The sequence below is a fragment of the Lipotes vexillifer genome, unplaced genomic scaffold, assembly GCF_000442215.2.
Source record: "Lipotes vexillifer unplaced genomic scaffold, Lipotes_vexillifer_v1.1 scaffold25, whole genome shotgun sequence".
NCBI lineage: Eukaryota > Metazoa > Chordata > Mammalia > Artiodactyla > Lipotidae > Lipotes > Lipotes vexillifer.
The window spans coordinates 1,961,659-1,968,074 of NW_006792881.1; the positions used below are offsets into that span (position 1 = coordinate 1,961,659).

A 6,416-nucleotide genomic window follows, 5' to 3' on the forward strand; every position below is an offset into this window, starting at 1 on the left:
AAAAAAAAGAAAAAAAAAAAAAAGAAGTATTATGGGTTTTTTCGCAACACGTATCAATGGAGTATCTCTAATGTCCAGAAACTGTCTGACTGCTCGTAATGCTGTTGGTTCATTCTACTGCTTCTACTTATTTGCATGATAACCTAATACAACAGAAGTACTGGCTGCCAAATTCTAAAGTCATAAGATTCAACTTGTTTCTTTTGCTAGAGGAGGATGCAAGAAATTTAGAAATAAAAGTTGAAACACCAGAAAGAGAATTTTTTTAATTCTAAAAAATAAGTCATAATTGCACAGAAGCTTTCTCAAGTTTTTATTTCTACTACATTTAAAAGAAATCATACTACTTGGAAACTATGTGTAAATATTTCAAGAAAATGGGGGCAAGGAATTTAACAATTTACCACCAATGCTCTTCATATATCTAGCTATATATATTATTTTGATAATTTTAAAGGTTTTTTTTTTTACATCTTTATTGGAGCATAATTGCTTTACAATGGTGTGTTAGTTTCTGCTTTATAACAAAGTGAATCAGTTACACATATACATATGTTCCCATATCTCTTCCCTCTTGCGTCTCCCTCCCTTCCACCCTCCCTAAGGTTTAATTTTCTAGAAAGGTACTCTGATTTTACCATCTAATATTCACAAAGAAAATTTTCTCAGAAGATACCTGATGCCCAGCATTATGAAAAAATAAAATACAAGAAGACAGAATCCTTACCTCTGATACTTAAAATGCATATACACATCAACAAATGTTTATAAATATTATGGAAAAAGCACATACACAGGAAAGCATACATAAGCAAAAGTGACTATTATTTTAAGATTTAATCCTAATTTTTATAATTCTACATGTTTTTCAATTTTTTAATGTTTTTCCAATTTAACAGAATAGATTAATGTTAAGAAAGGAAAATTCTACATTATCTTGATTTAATATCTTAAAATCTTTACCTTGTTACCTATATAATTAAAATCCTGAATTTTTTTTAAAGGGCTGCTTTATTAGCAAAAACTTTGCCTTTGAATCATAAACTTTTTTCATCGCTGAAACTTAACTATGTAAGAGTACTCAACTTCTTCAATATTTATCCACCTCAGTCAGTTCCTTCTCTTAGACTAAAGACACCTAGTTTAGATTCTCTTACATGCAGGAGACAATGCAGAGAATATTAAAAGCTCCTGGTGCACATATTTAAAGAACCATAATAATTCCGCAAAATCATCTGTGTTATACACTGTCAATGGTGCAGAAATTAATGACCACCTGCAGACACAATGACAGGAGAAAACACAACATCCTCCAACAATTACATCACTAATCTACACTTGATTAACACTGCTTTAAACATTTGTATCACAATTATGATTTATATGGTGTCACTGAGTCTGATAAACCACTGCTCTTTGAAAAATTCAAATAATGAAAAAAAAATTCAAAATAATGAAATTATCATACCAATTTTTCATGTTATTATTAATGTCCATAAGTATGCTAAAGAATAAAACTTAAAAGTTCCAATTTTCCTTAATGCCTACAATACCAAAGATGGTGACACTGGACATGCACATATACACTATATACACCACATTTAAGTGGTGGAGATGTGAGGAAGGAAAATGAGAATATAAGACAAATCACTAATATCAAATTTATGCAACAAAATCTTTTCCACAAGGTTTTATTATTAATCAATGGCAGCCCCAAATCAAAATGCTCTGATGAGAAATTTCAACAATTTAACATTCTGAGTTCTTGTTTTTTAAAAAATATTCACCTTGAAAATATATCAGATTTTTGAAGGAAAAAATTAATCTCACTTCAACACAATTTTACCATGGTTAGAAATAAGGTTAAGGACCAAAGTCAATTGTGGTACAAATAACCCTTTTACATTTTTTCACAGGAACCGAACCCCTTCCAACTTCAAGTGAACAAAGAGAAACAGAATTTTCTGTTTCTCTTAAAAAAATTTTTTTAAGAATTTTTTTTAATTCATAAAACTATACAAAGGTATGTATTTGAGTACTTTATACAAGTTTGTTGAGCCATATAACTTCTCAAAATTTTCTGAAAGACAAACAGAAAACTTAACAACATAGTGGACCTCATTAATCATGACATCCCTGATTATCAAAATCATTAAGAAGTTCCATCTAGGGCTTCCCTGATGGCGCAGTGGTTAATAATCCACCTGCCAATGCAGGGGACACTGATTTGAGCCCTGGGCTGGGAAGATCCCGCATGCCGCGTAGCAACTAAGCCCATGCACCACAACTACTGAGCCTGTGCTCTAGAGCCCACAAGCCACAACTACTGAAACCGTGCGCCTAGAGCCCGTGCTCCACAACAAGAGAACCCACTGCAATGAGAAGCCCACACACTGCAAGGAAGACCCAACGCAGCCAAAAATAAATAGATAAATAAATAAATAAAATAAATTTATTAAAAAAAAGCTTCCTCTAGGGAATTCCCTGGCAGTCCAGTGGTTAGGACTCTGCACGCTCACTGCCAAGAGCCCAGGTTCAATCCCAGTTCGGGGAACTAAGATCTCACACGCCACACGGTGCGGCCAAAAACAAAAAGTTTCCTCTATAACTTCCATGCTAGAAATATCATCTTAAAGAACACATAATTTGAAGGCATTGAACACTGACTCTGGCATTTTGATAAGAGTGAAATAATTAACTGGTGTGTGTATAATATATTAAGCTTATTTTTGGTTCAAGGTGTATACTACAGCACACCAAGAGAAAAAAAAGTCAGAGTATAAAGATTTAGTAATTATAAGATATGAAATGTCTTATACTTGCCAAAAATGGCATCTGAATAGATCATTCACTGAGTGCAAGAGAGCAGATACTACAAAAGTTGTATCTCTGTTAGTATATTATATATAAATTCTAAAACCTAATTTGAGGACAATGACAAAGCTAAGACTCTCTCTATAACATTAATCATACTAGACAAAATAATGCTAATGGAAACAAATATACAAAGCCTGACCCTAAACTGTTAGAATTCAAAGAAACAAAAGTAAAAGGGATCTAATCTAACTACTAAATACAAAAGATTTACCTGTTATCATAGCACTGTTAGATGCTGGAGAATAATAAGATAATAACAACATTAAATTAACTTTATCTATCCAAAGATACAATTGGCTATTACTTATTAAGCTTCTACTATGCCCTAATCCTCACATAGGGTTAGATATCACTATCTTCCTTTTATAGATAAAGAAATTGAGAATTAGAAGGTTCATCTATGAGCTACAATTTAGTTAAGGGGGGGATCAAAATGAATTAACAAACAGGTAAGAAACAGAGGCATAAAATGAACACTGGGAAGAGAGTTAAGAATTCTGACTTGATAAACAACAAGGTCCTACTGTATAGAACAGGGAACTATATTCAATATCCTGTGATAAACCATAATAGAAAAGTATATGAAAAAGAATGTATACATATGTCTAACTGAATCACTTTGCTATACAGCAGAAATTAACACAACACTGTAAATCAACTATATTTCAATAATAAAAATTAATTTTTTTAAAACTCTCAAACTTTATCTTATTAATAAAAAATAGACAAAAAAAAAGAATTCTGACTTGGTGAAAATAAGTATTATTGTTATATCTGTTTATACCGGTAACAATTAATAAAACATTTCATGTGATACAGTAAAAACTTTAAAATTAAAAATATATGCATACCCTAGGTAAAACCAATAGTTCTGTTGCTCATAAAATCATCTGTGATAACTATAGAAGACCCTCAGCAGCTAAGATCAAAAACTTCAGGAATCTGGAAATTTAAGAAATTTAACATTCAAATGTATAATTATGTTAACAAAATATCATGAGAATGTTAAGTCTTACAGAAGGCTATTTAAACAATGGGTTAAAGCCTATCACAGGACTAAATAGATTTGTTACTCAGTACTTTTTTTCTTAATGAATGATTTTCTAGTCAGGGGAATAACCATTTGGCTTTGAAAACATTTTGTGGTTGATTCTGGTTATAACAACATTCGTCATAAGCAGTTCTAATCAAATTAAAAGCCTTATAAGCCTACAGCACATTCTACAAAAGTCAGTCCATTCACCAGGTTAATGTAACCCTCCTCTACTCCTTTAACTTAGAATTTCCATGAGATCTGATAAAACTGATGTGCAAAATAATAAGAAGGTACGAAAAAAATCCAGAAACTTAAAAAGCATTTGTCACAATATATCAATGATCGAAAATATTTTAGTGTTAAACTTGATATATGATGTATGTGTTTACGTACATTTATATATAAATTATTTAAATTAAAAGCAACTTTCTCCTTTACAGTTTTCTTATTTTTCAAATACAATGTGTTATTTTTATATTCTAATAAAGCAAAAGAAGAACAGTTTTAGAATGTCTTACTGACAGTTATATTTGTCAGGAATTAAAGGCAACATTCAAGTGGAGATATGAATTCTAATCCCAATTTTGGTATCTTCTGAATGGCTGGACAGATAACAATACACTTCCATACATTACAGATTCCTTATCTTTTTTTTTTTTTTTTTTTTTTTTGTTTTGTTTTGTTTTGGTTTTTTGCGGTACGCAGGCCTCTCACTGTTGTGGCCCCTCCCATCGCGGAGCACAGGCTCCGGACGCGCAGGCCCAGCAGCCACAGCTCACGCAGCACGTGGGATCCTCCCAGACCGGGGCACGAACCCGCGTCCCCTGCATCGGCAGGCGGACTCCCAACCACTGCGCCACCAGGGAAGCCCAGATTCCTTATCTTTAATGCAAGGAAAAGAACTGCCAAATGAATAAACTGCTAGGAAGCATTGTTTTATGATAGGAAGGGGAAATATTTCAAAGTCTCAAAAAACATAAAAATCCATGAACTGGTGCTATTTGTTGTTCAACATTGGAGGGCAAGGTATTATTAGATTTTTTTAACTGAGTTATATTAGATCCATAATCTTTTTCAAAATTGGTCATTCAGCTATAATATGAAAAATTAATACCTATATTATATAAGGAGTTAATAACAGTTTCTTAGATAACTTTTGATCACTGATAATTATAACTCCTATTTAATCCAAATCAGCAGTATGGTATCCCCTTTTGTTTCATTTTTAAGAGCCTGACACAATTCCAAGTTCTTTTAAAATCAAGAAACATCGAGACTATTAACAATACTTTGAATACTTTCTGATTCTACCTACATAACACTTTGCTAGGAATTAGAAATCAAGAAAAAATCCAGAAAAGAGCAATTAAGTAGTCACTCAATTAAAGAAAATTATAGAAAGTTCGTGACCTGTGAGAGATCACACATTTTATTTTGCCATCTTTTAATAAGGATCACTCTTTATGTGGCCTACATCCTTCAATACCTAAACATTCTTTATAGCAGAGTGCTATACGGAGTATACTTAAGAGAATAATGCCTCTTAACATCTTAAAATTTTTTGGTGACTGTCTCATTACACAGATGCAAAAATCTTAAGTATTTCGGATTCTTCTCCCCTAATTGGTCTGTTTCTACAAATGTGGTCTGTTTCTACAAATGTGGTCTGTTTTTCTAAGTGTGTACTAACTGCATTAGATTCAGCCAATGTGCTTATAAAAAAGAAAGATTCTTGGGTTGCCATCCCAGACCTACTAAATTAGAGAGATTTGGGGTCCTCAAATCCTTGTTTTTTCAAATGAGCACCAAGTGATTCTTATGTACACTCATGCTTAATATATGAACCATATGCAATTAAGATTCTAAGCTCTTTGAGAACAAGAATTATTCAATTTCTTCTGTTATTATCTATCAAAGAAAATCACCACAGAGAATGCTCAGTAGCAACTAGTTTTCATCAATACTAAAGTGCCATTCAGGTAAAGGACAGAGATTGCTATTCATAATTGAAGGATTATTCTGGGGTGCAGAAAATCCAAAATGTGAAAACCTGAAAAATATTGCTGATGCAGAAGTGTAAGCATTATGTAAGTAAAACTTCACTAGTATTGTGAATGTAACCTTGATATTGGGCACCAAATAGGATGCATGTTAGTATTCAAACATGCATCATATTATTTCCCATGATTCTGCACACATCAACTCCTGTAATTTTTACCACTGCTTTGTTTAATATAGCAAAATTGTATCCACTTAAAATCTAACAGTTAATTTTAAGCTTAGTTTTTAAATCTCTAACAACTATCAACAGTCACAATCAAGCCTCCTAAAAATATATAGTTCAGGGCTTCCTTGGTGGCGCAGTGGTTGAGAGTCCACCTGCTGATGCAGGGGACACGGGTTCATGCCCCGGTCCGGGAAGATCCCACATGCCGCGGAGGAGCTGGGCCCATGAGCCATGGCCCCTGAGCCTGCGTGTCCGGAGCCTGTGCTCCACAACGGG

At 33.1% G+C, this 6,416-nt stretch overlaps 1 protein-coding gene across 1 annotated transcript in view; it reads right to left on the minus strand.

The window, feature by feature from the left end:
* ARID4A (AT-rich interaction domain 4A) overlaps positions 1-6,416 on the minus strand; it is a 59,001-nt gene that overhangs the window by 44,652 nt on the left and 7,933 nt on the right. The window lies entirely within an intron of this gene.